At 38.0% G+C, this 19,763-nt stretch overlaps 1 pseudogene; it reads right to left on the bottom strand.

Moving 5' to 3' along the window:
* Positions 1–15,761: 15,761 nt before the first annotated feature.
* Positions 15,762–19,761, bottom strand: LOC150007291 (coiled-coil domain-containing protein 112-like; annotated as a pseudogene).
* Positions 19,762–19,763: the final 2 nt, after the last annotated feature.

Genomic DNA, 19,763 nt, shown 5'->3' with positions numbered 1-19,763 from the left:
AAAAATTACAAGGCTCACATAAAAGGTGAGAAAAACAACTCATCAAAAAATAAAGCAGTCGACAGAACCAGATTAAGATATGACAGAGACATCGAAATGACCTGACAGGGAATTTAACTATGAGAAATGCAATAAAGTTCTAGTGCAGCAACTTTCAACCGTTTTCATCTCATGGCACAAATAAACTAATTACTAAAATTCTGCAGCACACCAAGAAATATATTATTTTTTGCCAATATGACAAAAAATTGGGTATAATTTGATTCATTTATATCAAACCAAATGGCCGTTATTGTGTCGGCAGGTGTCATTTTTTAATTTGACAGTCTAGAGGAAATAGATTGGTACCCCTGATGAAATAGTCAGGTATTGCATGTTTTAAAAATTCTTGTGGCACACCGATTGAAAATAAGTGCTCTAGTGGAAAAGAAAAACAACATGTAAGATGAGATGGATAATTTCAGCAGGATGTGGAAACCACAGTAACAGAGGTGAAGAATGCCTTCAATGGATATCAGTAGACTTAACAAAGAATCGGTGAACTTGAAGGTTGGTCCATAGATGTGACCTAAATTGAAACACAAAGTGGAAAAAAAAAGTTATTACATAGTTAACCAAGAGAATTGAAAACTTGTGTTCACATAAAAACTTTTAATGGTTGTTTATCATTTCTCTATTTATAATCACTCCAACTAAAAACAACTCAGATATTTTAGTCAGTAAACAGATGAACAGAGCATAGCACATCCATACAATGGAATACTACCCAGTAATGAAAAGGAGTGAACTATTGATAACTTGCCATTACACTGATGAATCTCAAATATATTTTGCCAAGTGAAAGCAAACAGATACAAAGGAAATATGTTATAGAATCCATTCACATAGCTTTCTAAAAATGGCCAAAATAAAGACAGAAATTAGATGGATGACTGTCATGGATTGGAGGTATGGGGAGTGGTTGTCTAGAAAGGGGCAGCACAAAGGCAGTTTGGGGATAATAGAACTACTCTGTAACATGGCTGTAGTGGTGGATACATGAATCTAAGCATCTGTCAAAACTCATAGAATTTTACCCCAAAACAAGTGAATTTTACTATAGGTAAACATAAACACACTAGCATATAGGGGTACTCAAAAATGGACTACAAACTCTAACAAATATTACTAACCTAAGCTATAAATAACTACCACACTAACACAGGTAGAGAAGCAAAGAACTAAGCTAAGTAACTTTAGCATACAGTATTTTGATCAAATACTATTAAAGCTACAAACAAAAGTTATTGTACAGATATACTATATTCTAGTTAGTAAATGAAATATGAGTTAGCAGTTCTGAAGTTATTTATTTACACTAAAGTTGAACAAAAAGGCAAATACATTGTGAACTGTGAAAGCCAGGTTTCTAGCTGTCAGAGAAAGAATAAATCTTGTGGTATTGGATTGGAACTATAAACTCATAGTTCTTTAATATATATATACCAATAAACTTGTAGGAATAAATACAAATATGTGTATGCATGGTGTTACTATTATATGTATCACATATACATGTATGAGATCTGTTCAAAAAAAAGTCCAGCCATTGTTAATATAACAAGAATGGTTTACGTGACATCAGTGTAACCTGGCAGCCAAGGAGAGTGGGCTGGAATGCACATGCATGAACAATGATGACTTCACTGTACTAGTCAGTGGGGGCAGTAGATGCCCTTGAGTGAACATGTGTAGTGAGCGGCGCTTACATTCAAAATTACTGAGCAAGTAGAGCAATGGCTCTGCATCAAATTTTGCCTTAAGCTTTAACGTTCCTCCTTGGAAACTACTTGGATGATTCAGAAATCTTTTGAGGATGATGCAATGAGTGCTGCGCAAATAAAGAGTGTGGCACATGTTTCAAAGATGATCAAAAATATGTTGAAAGTGATCCATGTGCTGGAAGGCCTGCAACAAGCAGAGCACCTGAGAGTGTTGAATGTGCATGAGCTGCTATCAGCAAAGATCAGCGACTGACAGTGTGAGAGCTAGGAGCTGGTCTGAGTATTCTGAAACTGCATGTCTGAGATTTTGATGCAGAATCTTGTGCTGCAGTTGCTCATGGCTTGATTCAAACCACTACCAATAAACCAGACTTGGTGCCCTGTGACTTTTGGCTTTTCCCAAAATTAAAATCACCTTTGAAAGGAAAGAGATTACAGACTGTCAATGAGATTCAGGAAAATATGACAGGGAAGCTGATGGCAATTCTAACAAACGATTTGCAGAGTGTTTTGAACAGTGGAAGAGACAGACACTGGGACTACTGTGTGAGGTACCAAAGTGCCTAGTTTGAAGAAAACTGAGGTGTCATTGTACTATGTACAATGTTTCCTGTATCTTCTTCAATAAATGTCTCTATTTTTCATATTAAATAGCTGGATACTTTCTGAACAGATCTCATATATGTATACATACATTTTTTTTTTTTATTGATTCAAATTCATCCACCTCCTTTAGGAGCAGCTCAACGCCACCTCCTTCATGAAGCTTTCTTGTGCTTTTGTATATCTCTTAGATGTCCTTTCAGATAGCAAACTCTTAAAGGTCTTGTTTGGCTTTATCTTTTACAACACCCTCCATGATCTCTTAAATGGTATTGGTGCTCAGTAAGTTTACTGAATATAATTTAATGTTAGAGGTATCTAGACACAAATCTGAATGCCTAGGAATCAACATGCCCTTGAGGTTATTAGTTCTCATCAAGCTAGGCTCCACAGGGCCTTAGAACATCCAAAGCTATTATGTAGGCTTCAATCCTGTACCTACAACTCTTATCCATTGTCTTCAATATCATCTAGTCCCTATGATTATGAAAACTAAATAGTGATGATCTCTGAATATATATAGCCATCTTTAACATCTCCTCGGAGAAACTTTGGCATCTTTCTGTTTCTGCCTCCCCAACCTTCTCTCCCCAAATCTCTTTCAGTTCTTCCCCAATCAATGCATACCTGTCCATCATGGCCATAGTCTAAGCCATCATCCTCTTTCTCCAAAATTTCTGAAAGCTTCAGAGATGCTCATCCGGTTTTATGCTCTTTATTTCAACTCATTCTTCATAAGCAGAATGATTATCTTAAAAATCTAAATCATATCATGTATCTAACTTGTTGAAATGTCTTCAGTAGCTTCCCATTGTCCTTAAAATAAAATCTGATCACTTTTTTTCTCAAAGCTCTGCACACAACTATGCCCCCAGTCATGAGCCTCTGTCAATTCCTCAAATTCAGACACCTCTTTCCCTCCTTAGAGTCTTTGCCACCAAAGAAGAGCCTTTACTTCTGCTAGAATAGAGCTTCTCAAATTATCTGTAAAGGATCAGGTCTTTCCTTTTCTTCAATCTATCATAAAATTATACTTTCTAAAGTAGAGTAAAAATCAACTACTAGAAGAAGTTGTTAAAGAAATATGTTTTCTTTTTAGATTTAACAGATATAAAAGTAGTTATCAAATTACTATAAATGCTTCAAATGCTTATTCTCAATTTCTATACAGATCTCATTAGGGTTCAAGAACAGTCTGCTGCAGGGGAAGATCCATGGATGACTGAGTGGCCCCGTGTTAGAGTACTCTGTGTATGATTGATTCCATCTGCTATGTTCTTGGCTTAAATGTCATGTTGTAAAAGTGTCTGCCTCTGACCATGCTATCCAATTAGATCCGTTCTCCTTTACAGTATTTTTGATCATTGCATCCTATTTTTCATTTATAACACTTACCTAAATTATACACACACACACACACACACCTCTGCTTACTTTATTCCCTGCCTCCCCCTCACAAACCCCAGGTGACAGGTACTGTGACCACTTATTTTTCACTAATGTATACCAATTGCAATGTCAAAAATGTCAAATCTGATTGAGACTAATAAATTTCTCAAAGCTTTAGCATGATGATATGAAGCATGAAACTCCAAGGTGGGGAGGGGCTGTAAAGTGCAGTTTCTCAAACTCATGTTACCAACAGATCCTTCTTCAGGATGTATTCTGTAGAATACATTGTAGGAAATGCTGATCAAAAGAAATAACAAAATTTTGCGTATGCTAAAACTACTTTTACTGAGTTATAAGATGTAAGTTACATTGCTATTTAAACTTAACCCACTAATATTATTTCATGGGTAGAAAAAGTAGATAATTGGAATTATGTCAAAGATTTGGTGGAATAGAGTATGTGATAGTTATTTGCCCATTTTTCTCATAGTTTTCTTTCTACCTTTTCTTTTTTGGGCGCTGAAACACTGAAAATTAAATTTTTATATTTCTCATCCAGATGATTTCCAGGTCAGTTCTTCTAAAAAGAAGCACTTGCAGAAGATTAGAAAGCTGAAGGAAAAAGTATAGATATATATTTATATTTATTTTTTAATTCTAACTTCTTCTGACAGCAGTGGGTAGCCTCAGGCTTCAGTGCCATTCTGGTCTTCTGGACTGAGGCTAGAGACTGCAGCTTCAAAGCTGTCCACAGTTCCAGCCACAAAAGCAGCCACAAAGCCACCTTGCTGTGCCCTCCATGGTCTTCAACAGCTGCAGCAATAATGGCAATGGATTTGGCAATACAGGGATTCTGGCCTCCAGCAGTGTTTGCTGTGAACATCCACCTGGGTCTGGCAACACTGCTTCCCGACTCTGCTAGCCAGGTCTGGTAGTGACCTCCTGTAGTCACTGACTCTTCATTATCCCACCTTCTGCCTTTTGCTCCAGCAGGTCTTCCAATGCTGTTGAAACAAATTTGTTGGATAAGTCAATTCTGTTTAAAATACCTAGAATAGTTTGTTTTCCTTATCTGACTCTTACTGATAATGGGGGCAGGATGGGAGAAAATGATTCTATCTTTTAAACTGATTGCATGGACTTCTAGTTAAGATGGAGGTGTAGGTAGACATGCTTTACCTCCTCATGCAATCATAGAAAAAATTACAACCAGATCTCAAAACTAGTAACATCCAGAACCATCAGAAAATCAAGCTGTATGAAAGTCTGACAACCAAGGATTTAAAGAAGACACATTCATCAAGCTTGGTAGAAGAGGCAAAGAAGCAGTGTGGAACAGAAAGGCAGCAGCAATGGAATGGATGGGAGGGATACATTGGGAGTGAGTGATCCAAGCCCCTGGCCACATTGCATAGCCCAGGGTTCCAGTACCAGGAAGAAAGACCCCTTTACCCATGGCTGTAAAAACCAGAGGGAATTGGGGTGGTGGAAGAAACTGCTAAATTTTCAGTGCTTAAAGGGCCAGCAGTATCTTAGAATGTATGCAAATCAACCCCCTCCAGGATTCACCACTGGAACAGCAGCTGGAAGGGCACCAATCGCATGTGGGAAGAGGGTGAAGTGACTGGAAACAGGGTGAGCACTGGTTGAACAACCAGAAGCCAGGCAGCAGCATTGTCCCCTCTCTAAGCCCTCTCTACACAGCCACAAAGTGGTGAAGTGGGTTGCCCTGCCCTGGCAGTTACCTAAGGCTCTGCACTACATAATTTACAGGTGCCTTTTCTACATAGACCACACTACTAAGACAGGGAGTAAAAGCAGCTCTGCCAAATACACAGAAACAAACACAGGGAGGCTGCTAAATTGAGGAGACAAAGAAATATGGCCCAAATGAAAGAACAGAACAATACCCCAGAAAACAACTAAGTAAAATGGAGATAGCTAACCTATTAGATGCAGAATTCAAAACACTGGTGATCATGATGCTCAAAGAACTCCTTTAGTATGGCAAAAAAAAATAAAGGAAGATATGGAAGTTACACTAAGTGAAATAAATAAAAATATACAGGAAACCAGAAGAGAAGGGAAGGAAGCTGGGATTCAAACCAACAATTGGGAACATAAGGGAGAGATAAAACATTCAACCAGAACAAAAAGAAGAAAGAAGAATTTTTTAAAAATGAGGATAGGCTTAGGAACCTTTGGGACATCTCCAAACATGCCAACATCTGAATCATAGGGATGCCAGAACAAGAAGAGGAGGAGCAAGAAATTAAAAACTTATGTGAAGAAATAGTGAAAGAAAATGTCCCTAATTTGGTGAAGGAAATAGACATACAAGTCCAGGAAGCACAAATAATCCCAAAAAAGATGGACCCAAAGAGGACCACACTAAGACACACTATAAATAAAATGGCAAAGGTTAAAGATAAAGAGAAAATTTTAAAGGCAGCAAAAGAACAGTTACCAACAAAGGAGCTTCCATAAGACTTTCAGCTGATTTCTCAAAAGAAACTTTGCGGACAATAAGGGACTGGCAAGAAATATTTAAAGTGATGAAAACAAGGACCTACAACCCAGAAAAGCTGCCATTTATAATGAAAGGGCAGATAAAGTACTTCCCAGACAATGTAAATCTGAAGGAGTTTATCATCACCAAGCCATTATTACATGACCTGTTAAAGGGATTTATTTAAGAAAAAGATGATCAAAACCATGAACATTAAAAAGGTAGTGAATTGACAACTATAAACAAATGAATCTAAAAAAACAAAAAACTGAGCAAACAACTAGAACAGGAACAGAATCATGGATATGGAGATCCTTTGGAGGATTATCAGCTGGGAGAGGGAAGGGGGAGAATGGGGAAGTGGTGCAGGGATTTAGAAGCATAGTTGGCAGGAACAAAATAGGAGAAAGTTAAGAAAAGCATAGGAAATGTAGAAGCCAAAACACTTACACGTATGACCCATGGACATGAACTGGAAGTGGGGCGGATTGCTGGAGGGAGGTGAGGTACCAGGCAGAGGAGGTCAAAGGGGGGAAAAATTGTGACAACCGGAATATCATAATCAATAAAATATACTTAGAAAAACAGATTTCATGATGATAGAAATATATCATCTGCTCTGTCTGAGGTCAATGAGTCAAAAATTAAACATTAAGAGAAACAACCAGTGCAAAATAAAATAATAAATCCTGGAAACAAGCCAAGAGTGAAAACAGGAGCCCAGAATTCTAATCCCAATCAATCTTAGATGGGGTGGGGTCTGCAAGTCAATTCACAGTTCTGAACCTGACAGTCCTCAATTCGTTCTTCTCTGATTGCTTCTGACAGCAAGGGTTACACAGAGGCCTGTAGCCCACCCCCACCCCATGCTCTCTATTCATCTACCCAGAGCCAACCCCAAATAAACAATCTAAGTAAGTACCACATGCTTGTTTTGCCAATGCAATTTCAGGACAAGTCTCCTAGTTTCCAACTCTCTCTTTAACTGGACATCACTCAAAACCCTATCTAAGTAGAAAATAAGGAGTTGCCACTATTCAACAGTTATTTATTTAGTACCTCTTCTGTGAGACACTGGGCAGGGGCAAAAGAAGCTTACAAAATGATGTGTGGGAGAACTATGCATACAAACAACAGTAAAGCTTTCAGTGAAACAAGGGCTATCATAGAGATACAAATTAAAGCAACAAGTACTAAGTGGAGGGAGCTTTTAATTCTGTGGGGATCCTTCCAAAGGTTTCACAGACAATCCATTGTATGTGGTGGAGCACAGGGCTTATGATGGCACTGAGTAAAAAGAGCCATGACCAGAATAGCAGGGTGGGGTCAGATTGAGTGGCCAAAATCCACATTATTAACCTTGGGGCACTTGGAAGACATGTGAGGCTTTTAAACTAAAAAGGTATGTGAAAATGTTTTAAAACTTGAAATATATTGAATATAAATATTGGAAATGGTCCTAGAGGAATGATATTACTTTAGGAATAAAATATTGAGCATTTCATACTATTTTTATATGTCTATTACACTTAGAGTGTATGTATAGTATCCCACTAGGGTACTTTATTATGTCTTGATGCCCAAGACATAATAAGCAAAAATAATTGTCTTAATAAATTGTCATAATAATAACACATCCAGGTTAACTGAAATGTTGTTGGAAAGAAATAATTATGTAGAAAGTCTAAAAATGCAGTTGCAAGAAAAAATTAGATAACTCTCTGAACAATCTAGAGTAAAATTAATTTATTTTTAAGTTTCCAGGTATTACTGACTTGGAAGGCCACCAAGAAATAATAATAGTCTATGGATATAGAGAAGCCGGAAATGTGATTCAATGTTGCGTAATAAAAAGTAAATTATAGAAATATATCCCAAACTCATTTAATTTCTGCATATTCTATGGTCAGTGAAGAAACAGTAATGGTGTAGAGATTTTTGAAAATGCCATTACATGGGAAATTGGTTATGAATTTTCAAAGTAAAACGGTAAAAAATACTGATAAAATCGGCACTAGTCTGAGCTATGTATAAATGAGGAACTCTAATCTAGGTGAGGACATTTTGAGCCTCAAACCTCTCAAACAATCTTAGGATAAATTGCACCCAAAATACGTATCTCATTTTCCCTTGATTAGCACTGTATCAAAAAAGATGGAGAGAAACTGAATAGAGAAGTAAAAAAGGCAGTTTAGTGTTGAGGAAATTGACTTATGAAAAATATTATAGGAACAAATTATGTGCAACTTTGCAAAGAGATGACTAAGGAATGATGATGGTCTATAAATATTTGAAAGGTATAAACATCCAGTAGGGGAGGAATTATTTAGCATGATATAAAAAGCTATAATTACAGCTTATGAAATGAAATTAGACCACGAAGACTTAAAGCATTCAAAGCCACCTCATTTGGGATACTGAAGACCTGTATTTGAAAAGACAAGTAGTGTGATCTTTGAAGCATCTGAATGCTTTTGTCTGTTTAAAAATATATAACAATTTAATGAAGAGAGAGAGGCATAATAAATCACTTCTTAAGTGTAAGTAAATAAACACTTGATTATAGTATTTTATTTATTTCGCACTCTCCCTGACTCTAAAAGAATCTCAAGTGGCCCACTCAATTGTTTGACAAAGAGAATACAAAAGACAAACAAAATCCATAAATTCTTTCCCAAATGAATGTTAATCTTTTCCACTAGACCTACTTACTAGCAATAAACAAAACTCATTAATTGGAATTTTTCCTAAACATTAGTGAAGGATTGTAAATCATTGACCTAGACTAATGGGAGTTATGTACCTAATTGAGGTAAAGACATATGTTAGCTGATTTACATTGAAAAGAGAAATAATTATTTGCACTTGCCACTAATTATTGCCTCTTTCTTGAGTTGTTTCTTTCCCTGTGAAAGACCTAAATATCCGACCACAACCACTTTCCTGTGTCCATGTTTCATGTCTTACACTGAAAGTCTTGCTGTTTCCTAACTCAGCAGGCTCCAAATCAAATTCATTTGAGAGACAAAATTAAATTTGCCCCACACTTTCTATACACCGGGCCCTGTGCTGCTGAGGTAGAGATAAAACCATGATTTTGAAAGAATCCTTATAGGAAAGAGCTCCTAGATGTTATCTCCCCACATTTAACCATTTCCCAAGTTTTTAACTATATAATTCTGTTATAAACACTACCTATGGCTGGGTTCCCAGGAAGTACATGATTTATTGAGATTCTAGTGCTCATGAATTGTTGCGAGAGTGCTTTTAGGATAAAAGGAGTAAGGTGAGCAAGACACAACAGAGGAAGGAGCTAAATAAGGCCACGGTCACAGCTGGAGCATAGTTTCAGCCTGATTTGTGGGGAGCTCTGGATCATATATTGTACCAATGAGTTGATCCCACCTTGAGGTGAGCAGAATTGTCTTTTGCACATCCATGTCAATTAAGCATTGACTATGGGCTGCTATCTCCCCCAGAGAGCCCTATGTACACTCCCAACGTTTATGTTCCCATTCAGTGGATGGCAATTTTCTGGAGAAGCGAGCAACTGTGAGTAATTACCAGCCAACTCTCAAAGCACTTAGGAGATTTTTGCACCACCTGGTCAAGGCCACCTGACTGGCTACCAACCATGCCTGCTAGAAACATCATCACTTCCCTGGCCACTTACGATTGCAACTCCCATTCCTGTCAAGCCATATTGGAATAGTCACTAAATCTTGAAAATTCTTCCTTTATACTTTCTTTCTTGTGTTCTTCCCCTCTTATTCTTATCTTAGTCACCACTTAAAGCACTCCCAGTTCTTAGTGACTCACACTTAACTGGCAATCATATTTTTCAATTAGTCTCAAGATTTCTAGAGGCAAAAAAGGCATTACAGGTGGTCCAACCATTTGGCAGGGACTTGGTGTCCTGGAAAGCACATGCTCTAATAAAAGGGGCAGCCACTATTCAGCTCTACATGTGGGAAATTGCACCCATGGTTGCAGACCTTCTGATAGTTTCAGAGAAGTCAGAAATCAAAATTTCTAAATCAGGTTTCTAAATTTTATGTGTGGTAAACAATTCTAGAGGGTTTTGTTTGATTGTTTTTAAGTTCTACATGAAGTAAAAAGGAAAAACATACCTTCAGGTCAAAATGCCACAGCCATTTTGCAAATTCTGGCCAAAAGTCTATGAGAATAGATAACATTTAAATAAATAACTATAGTTAAACATGAAGGAGGTAAAGGTCTCAAAGGAGACCCAGGTAAAGTACTGCAGGGGTTCAAAAGAAAGGAAATAGACCCTGAGTCCTCATGAATATGGACCTGGCCTTTAACAGATTTTCTATCTCTGGTTTCTAGCACAGTGCATGGCACATAGAAATTCTAAACGAATGTTGAAATGAATAAATGAACAAAAGAGCAAACAAAGGAGTGCATATCTCTGTATGTCCTTGAGAGTGCAAAGGAGCAATGATGCAATCCATAACCAAGCAATCATCCTCATATCCACCAAGCACAGATTAAAGCCGTCACACACTTCCTTCTGGGAATTCTGTCAGGGTCACTGAGATGCAGTCCTCACTTGCCTTCTCCTCTCAGTACGAAAAGCATGTGTCAGTGCTAAATACTGCTCCAAAGCTTGCTGGCAACAGCAGCAAACAGAGAAGAGGCCAGAATTTGTCTCTACTAATAGACATTGGTCAGGTTTGTTTTTATCGGGTGGCCCCCAGTACATATTTCAGTCTCCTTCAGAAGTCCCTTGTAGCCTCCTGACATGCCCTACTTTGGGTAGCCCTTTGTTCTCATGTCGCAGAATCCTAACTGCCTGACCTTCTTAGAGGGCCTGAGTCAAAAGCAGCTCTTGGAGTCATTGCAAAACGATAGTGACTTTGGTCCAAAGTTCACCATCCCCTGGCAGGGCTCCCCCCCTGAGCCAGTATCATCGAGGTCCCACAGATGCCTGTGGAAGGGATATGAGCTGCCAAAATGCCATTCCAAAAAACCTAAGCAGAGCTGAATTCAGGGAAGCACAGTGCCCAGTTGGCTAGTTGGCTGCCTCCAGGAATCTCAAGACTTTTTCCAGAATAATCCACGTTCTTATGCATCTTTCCCATCAGGATGGAATAATTCCATAGCAGTTTGCAATCAAATGTTTCCCCATCCAAATTGGTATCTAAACTTGAGACTTCTTAACCAAGTGTGTCCATACATTTGTCATCTAGGCCTATTTCTCTAGAATGTTTATTGCACAATAAGACTGAGTTTAAGGAGGAGAGAATCCCTACATTCTGGAATTCTTCATTGTCCCAGTTTTAGAATGGGGCATTTGGAGCTTTCCTTTAGCCTGCGTTGGATTAATAAATTATTTCTGTTGGATTGGTTATTCAACCCTCTTGTCAACTGCTTTGAAAAAAAAAAAGTTTGTTTCATTGCGTAATTAAAATTTTTTTTTACAATTTGCAGAATTAGCTTTTGAAAAATTAGCCTTTTGCTAATTGCCCTGCCTCTGTCTCCATCCCCTTGTGCTCCTAGAAAATACCAATTCACCTTTTGCACTCACCTGGTAAAATCCCAATCTTGGATGAATCTAACTCTCCACCTGCCTTGCCTTTGCCTTGGACTGCTGAGTGCTGGGGGGAAAAAAATCATACAATGACAGGAGTCTTAGTCCATTTGCTTGTTCTCCTTCAGTAGACAGGGCAGGCCTCTTCCTTCACAGACGTATTAGAAGCTGTCAAACAGGAACTTCCCCAAAGCCCCAGCCTGCCAGCCCACACATCTAACTGTAATTGCATCATCTACTGCTTCCTTCCTCCTGCAGAAACAGAAATGTTCTTTTCTGTGGAATCCCTCCACTAGTCTCCAGAGTCCACCCTCCCACATCCTTCCATTTTCAACCTCTTCCTCTCTATTGCCACCATCCCATTAACATTTGGACATGTTCATCTATCTCTACTTGACAACCACATGATGGTCCTTTGATACAGTGTCACAGTTTGGTGGCTACCCTTGCTTTCCTCTCCTTTACCCTCAAATTTCAACATCACCTAAACCTATTGCCACTGTTCCTCACCTTCCTTGTCAACACACTGTTCTTTGTCTATAGCTCTCATCAATCTTCCCCATGCCACCAAATCCAATGGACATTCCCTGCTTGACCTCAGCAACATTCGATAGAGTTGAGCTCACTATCTCCCCCTGGCTTCCTTGTCTCAATGCCTTCTTCTTTTGCTCCCCAGTCTTCCTTTCTGTGTCTTCCCTGTGTTCTTACTTCCTTGTCTGCTTTTTAACTTTTGATATGCTTTGGGATTCTGAGCTGGGTATCTCTCTTCACTTTTCATTGCACTCGATCTCTAAGTAATTTAATTGGTTCTTGGGGTTTACTGCGCCATCTGTATACTGATAGCTTTTTTAATAGTTTTGCATTTATTTTTATAAAAGTGAGGCATTCACATGAAACAAATCAAAGACTTCAGAAAGTTTATGAAATAAGTTTTGTGCTCTCTTGTGCAACTCTTCCTCACCCAGAGCCTGATTCATGTTGGTTATCTTAGTTCTCTCCATGACTCTAAATAGTATGATTATTCTTCTATTTCATGATTTGTCACATTTAGATGTCTACTGATTTCCTAGCATGAAAAGGGAGAATAATGTCTACTTAACACTTATCGCCTTCTTCTCCTAGACCTTTTTAGTATCTATCATTTGTAATAGGTTATCTTCACAACTTTAAATAAGAATTGAATCTTTAATTTTTTCCCATCAACCTTCAATAGTATTTCTTAACTCCCCATTCTGTAAGATAAGAACAGTCCTATCTTTCCTCCTCTCCCACTTCCTATCTTGCAATTTGTTATTAAATTTTCATCCTTGGACTTTGTCATTACATTTTAACCCTTCCACCATAACCACGTATCTCTTGTTTTATGTATAGATATATGCTACAAAGATGGAGACCAGCAAACAGCATTATATAACTTACTCTGTAAACATTGTTCACTGTTGAGCCAAATATTTTGCTGGAATTACACTACTTCTCCAACTTCATGACCCTGTGCCATGCTGGACAATTCCAATTATCAAGTTTAAGACATACTTTCCTCATGCTCCTTCAATTATTAAAAATTATGCAACACTATAATTTCCTTCATTTTAAAATAATGACTTATATGTTTTTGCCTCAAATTTCAAATTGCTTTATTTCTTACACCATTTGCCATGACCATCTTCTTCCCATTTTCAGACTCCATCATAGTAGTTCATGCAGCTCCCTTTTCCCCAGACCTCCACCCTCCTGTTTCTATCTGGTCAGCTTTGTCTTGGGTCCTCTGCAAACCTGTTAGCCTAGAACTTCTGTTTTTGCCCTCCTGTGTTGAAATATGTCTTGCTTTTTCTTGGATATGCCTTTGTTTTCCTAGAGTACACTCTCAAATAATTTCTTTCTAAAAAGTGTGAATGAGGTAAGTTACACATGTCTAAATTTATTGTTTTGTTTTGTTTTGCTTGCACCCCAGTCTCGGAATTTGGCTGATTGTAATGTTTGAAGGCCCTGCTGCCCTGTCTTCCAGCTTCCAGGGTTCCTCATGCCAGACTGATTCTTGTTCCTTCGTAAATGGTATAGTATTCTTTTCAGTTGCAGCTCTTAATAATCTTTTCTTTGTTTGGTGCTTTGAAATTTCATGGTGATAGGTCTAAAGAATGGTCTTTTTCATTTATTTTCTGGGCACTTGAGGAACCCTTCCTCGAAGGCTCCCCAAGTCCTTAGGTTTGCAGCCCCACGAAGGCGCAGTTCACACCCTAGTCTGGCCTGGGGGGTCTCTCCTCTGCACTGACTCTGGGCAGGGGCACATTCTTCAGCACCTGGCCATGCCCTGGGGCTAGATGCTGCTGCACTCTGATTCTGAGTGGTTAGAGGGGAAGCCAAAGCATCCGGGAGCATTAGGGTTTACCGGATAGGTGCTGTAAGGTAGACGCCTCCGGCACCTGGGGTACCCAGGTGTTTCTCATCCGAAAACCCCACTGCCTGCCCCAGAAGAACTCCCGAGGTCCCCTGAGACACCGTGAGATCAAGCGCCTCTGGGAAGAGTGGCCACCTCAGCCAGAACTGACTCCGCCATTCTCTGAAGACTTGTCCTAGAAAGCAGCGCCTGAGAGAAATACTCACAACTGGGCAGTGTGATACCAGAGAAATAGGAGAAAGAGAAAACCGGTGTGAGGCAAGGAAGACGACAGCTTCGTGAAAAGCTGATTGCTGGGGCCTACAGGGTCTTTTCAGAAAGGAGGCTTAAAGCTACGCATCTCCACACAGCCCTTCTGAAGGGAAAGAGTGTATTTGCCCAATTGCAGGTTCCATATTTATTGGTGCCAATAAGTTCCTCAGCAACGATAAAGAATCCCCGGGGTTGGAGGTAAAAGATGCGGCAGGGGCAGGAGGCAGGGTGCTGTGAGCTTGTGTCCTTAGGTGACGGAGGGTCCAATGGTAGCTATCACAGCAGGCCCCTCTGTACCAACCCCAGCAGTGCCCTGACTCCATAACCATGGAAACAGTGCCAGCCGTTGCTAGGGGCAGACACTGCAGATCTGGGATGGTGCCAAAACGGAATTCCATGCAACTGCTATTTTGGTAGCCCTGGGAAGTTCTGTGTGATCTTTCTGTTTTTTTGTTTTGTTTCTTTTTTCATTCATGTTTTTAACCTTTAAGAGCTCTTTCTTGGTTCCTGTTTATTCCTTCCTCACAGGATCCTGTTCTTGTTTTAAGGTTATAATACCATCTAAATATCCATAAGAATATTAGTTATATTTTTTTAAGTGTTCTGCTATGGGAGGTAGTCTTCATAGTGGTTAAGGGGATGGACTCTATAACCTAGCAACCTGGGTTTGAATCTCAGCTCTGTTATGGCTTTGTGTCCTTGGGGAACTTGTCTGTGCTTAGTTACTTCTCTTTTTATTTATTTTGTTTGCTTCAAACATGCAAAATGCTTATTATACAAAAATGCAGGAATTGCCAGACTATCAATTTGTTAACTTAAAAAAAGTATGACCTTATTTTATAACTCAGAAAACTACACTTTTGTTATTTTGCCTAACTTCTTAAAGTTGCATATTTTTTAACTTAAAAAAAAAGTCCCTCTAAAATTGTCCTAATTAATTTTGTTGTTATGCCATTAAACAACCTAAAATACATTTTAAATGTTCTGTGCATAAAATGAAGTAGGTTTGTAACATAAACTTATTTAAATAACTTTTATATCAGTGATAGGCCAACATATAAACTAAATGCTCTTGTAGTATAAATAGGAAATACTAATTCAATATCAGTATGGGACTTAATACCTGTCAGTTCACGTACAATATAATTAGTAATTGATTGATTAGGTTAGTGATTTTTAAAGAACGTGGTTAGTCAATCTATCACCTAGAATAACTGAGTATGCTAACATTCTCATCAACTATATACCAATTTTATTATCTTATATTCTTCTCTATTCTCTTTGCCTATAGCCCTATTGTGGAATAAGTAGAAGTGGCCCAGAATATGATGGTCCTATATTTTCGGTCCATTCTTTCCAACCTTTGGTGGGTTTGTAAAGCCTAAAGGGATCTCTACTATTATGTTTTCACTCTTTTTTTTTTTTTTTTATTTTCTATTCTTTGTTTTCTGCCTTTTCATCTTCCTTTGCCTATCTGTCTAGAATTTTCAGTTCAAGTTTATGTAAATACCTTTCTTGAAACCTGGAAATATCAACAGCATCAGTTTCCTTTTTTCCTGCCTTTTCTGCCCTTTCCCTTATCTGCTTTTCAAGTCTCAGAAGTTTGTTTGTTTGTTTTTCTTTCTTCTCTTGGGCATAACTTTCTAATAAAAATTATACTTTAAGCTGGCATTGATGCGCTTTCTGCTAAGTTTTCTCTTTCTCCTCATCTTTTAACATTTCACTGACATCTGTATACTTTGGGGGAGGCAAGCTTCCACTGGCAATTTCTTTTTCTTTTTTTTATTTTTATTTTTGATTATCTTGTTTAATTATGGAAAAGCATAGGTATATCCTCTGTCTTTAAGTTGAAAATTTCCTCCTTTTTTGCTGCATTTAGTTTTCCAATACTGAATACAATTTTTAATTTCTTGTAGAGTCAGAAGTTTTTATAGTTTCTCACACTGTTGCACTGCATCCTATATTCTTCCAGAGTAGTGTTCTAGAAGTTGTCCATATATGTTGGCTTCTTTACTTTCCTTACTTTTACAAAGTTCTGGTAATCATGATCATACAGTGCTCTTGTCGCCCTCCTGTTTGCTGAAGTTTTTCAGAATCTACCACTTCCCCTGTACATCATGATAGTTTGTCTACAGCAGTGGTTCTCAACCTTCCTAATGCTGTGACCCTTAAATACAGTTCCTCATGTTGTTGTGACCCCCAACCATAACTAAAGCATAGTGATTAATCACCAAAACAATATGTAATTATATATGCGTTTTCCGATGGTCTTAGGTGATCCCTGTGAAAGGGTCGTTCAACCCCCAAAGGAATCGCAACCCACAGGTTGAGAACCGCTGGTCTACAGGAACTTTGCTCACCCTTGCTCGGAAACTTCCTGCGTTTCTGAGTGACCTGAAGCCCGTGTGTCAATTTTTCTGGTTATGGGCACTCAACTCATTATTAGTTGTTTTCTTTAATAAGTTCTCCTATGTATTATTTTAAAGTGTTCATTGCACTTTCAATTGTTTCTATTATTTCTTGTAGATGTTTAACAAAATCAGGTGTGTCACTTCTTTTAACTGATGCTGAAGTCCTTTTACATCTTCATGTATTTTGGCTAATTGTAGCTGGATTTTTGCTCTTTTTCCTGCTGATAATATATTTTCTACTTCTTCCACCACACTACACTGAATTCTGAGTTTGTTTTTGTTTTTTGTTTGTTTGTTTGTTTGTTTTAGGAATGACTAGGTTTATCTTTTTTTCTGTTAATAATTTGATTATTATATTTTTTTCTGCTGTGTGAGATCTTTGCTTTCTTAGGCTAGTTATTTTTCTGCTTCTAGCTTTGAAGCTGAAAAGATGAATTCCATCTGAAGTATGAAAACAGCTGTCATTTTGTGCCACAACTGCCATGAGAGAGCAGCTATGTTCTCTTATAGAATCACTGGAGCCACTCTGGGCCTCGGGGTTTGTGCAGGGAGCACAAAAGAACCAGCAGACAGTATCCTGTATTTCAGGCTGGGCCTGAGTATGCACACGTGGGAGAGGCAGGGTAGACTGTGCCTTAATTTCTTCATTTATAAAATGGGGTAATGCACTACCTACCTCATAAGACTATTATAATAATTGAACTTATATAAAAATTTGGAATAATTTAAAGCTCAGATTATTATCTCTAGTCAGTTTTTCTGTATACTTATGTTTTTCTGTTTTCTTATTCTTTTTAATGCTACTGGTATTTCTCACATGCCTCCTTATCCTCAGATGTCCAATGATGCTTTTAAAAAGTCTGGGTCAGTACAGTTTCTTCTGTTGTTGCAAAAATAGGATGATTTTACTCAGAGGCTCTCTAATGAGAGGGGTTTACTGAGAACACCATGTTCAGTGGCGGACCGGGCACATCCACTATAAGGCTTCAGTTTAGAGGCTGGTGAGCAGGAGCTGAATGTCAGTCAGGCTGTGGATCCCCAAATATGGTTGGCTTTCATATATATCATATCACTTTTCTAGATTTTCAGTTAATATGGCATTAAAGGGGAGTGGTGATGATATGCTGACATGGTGGCTATTGTAAAAAGAATACACAGAATGCAAATAAAATCTTTAGAGAAGTTCTGTACTTGTATGATAGAAGAATCAATTGCTTAATTATAGGTGAAATATTTTTATCACTTCAAAATAATGTTTTAAGTTTTGTTTTTGAAAATGACATGCAGTTGATACTACAATTGAGGGTAATTATAGAATCATTGTGACTTTTTGTAAATAATTTTGAAGAATTCTAGAGTCACCTGTGATTTATTGTAGATTCTTAACTTTGTTGATTCAAAAACAGGACAATAGCTTTTAAAATCATTATCGTGTGTGTGTGTCTGTTTATCTGTGTGTCTGGGTCACCTGTAAACTCTGGAACCCAGAAGAGAATGAGGAACAAAGGAGGAAGTATTCTTCAGTAAACAAGCTCTGTGACCCAAATGTAGAATAAGAACTTTCTGTCCAAGTCTTAGGAGGTGGTCAATCATTCCACATATTTATCCACTGAATTAGATTTCATAACTTCCTATGATGTCCTTTGTTCCCTCCACCTCCAGCTTGAATTAGGACTTCCCTCCCAGAGTTCTGCCAAGCCAGTTTCCTTTAGACCAATTTATAATAAAGTATTTCCACTAATGTTTCATGAAATGAGCCCTGAATAAGAAACCAGTATAAATAGATTTCTAAAACCAACTTTTCTACTTACTGTTTGACCTTAGAAACAAATTCTCATACCAAGCCTGCACTTCCTAAACAATTCACATTCTTATAAGGTAGAAAGAGCTTCCGTACAAGTTAATGAGTTCCCTGTCATCAAAAAATATTATAGAAGATTCAAAAACCACTTCTTAGGACACAAAAATTGTGGAATTTTTATGTAATAAAAAGATTGGATTTAATAGTTTTGAAAAAAATCTCTCTGAACCCTGAAACTCAATGATTTTCTTGCTTTAGTTCTGTGGAAAGGAGGCAGGAAGGAATGAGGAAGGAAAATCCAGCCTTGCATGGATTTCGGCCTTGGTCTCCGGAGTAGCTCCAGGCTTCCTGATGTTGTGCTCTACCTGCCCATTCGGACTCTATACTTAGATATGCACTTCCTTGGTTCAATTGTCCCTTCGTATCTGTGGTTCCACTTTCTGTGGTTTCAGTTACCCAGTCACCCATGGTCTGAAAACATAAACTGGAAAATTTCAGAAATAAACAATTCTTAAGCTATAAATCATGCACCATTGTGAGCAGTGTGATGAAATTTTGTGCTGTCTGCTCTGACCCACCCAGGGTGGGAATTATCCCTTTGTCCGGTGTATCCATGCTGTATATGCTACTGGGCTGTTAGTTATTCAGTAACCCTCTTGGTTATCAGATCGACTGTTGTGGTATAGCAGTGATTGTGTTTAGTAACCCTTATTTTACTTAATAATGACCCCAAAGCTGTTCACATAACTTGCAGTATATTGTTTTAGTTGCTTTATTTTTATTATTTGTTGTTAATCTCATACTGTACCTAATTTATAAACTAAACTTTATCAAAGGTATGTATGTATAGGAAAAACCAATGCAGATGTTTCTTAACTTATGATGAGGCTATAGCCTGATAAACTCATTGGTAGTTGAAATATTGTATATTGAAAATGCATTTAATATACCTAACCTACCAAGCATCATAGTTTAGCATAACCTATCTTAAACGTGCTCAGAATACTTTCATTAACCTAGAGTTGGGCAAAATCACCTAACACAGTGAATACAATGTAGAGTATCAGTTGTTTACCCTCATGA

This window comes from Furipterus horrens, unplaced genomic scaffold (genome assembly GCF_987537825.1).
Source record: "Furipterus horrens unplaced genomic scaffold, mFurHor1.1.pri manual_scaffold_6, whole genome shotgun sequence".
NCBI lineage: Eukaryota > Metazoa > Chordata > Mammalia > Chiroptera > Furipteridae > Furipterus > Furipterus horrens.
This window is presented reverse-complemented; position numbering and strand designations above follow the sequence as displayed.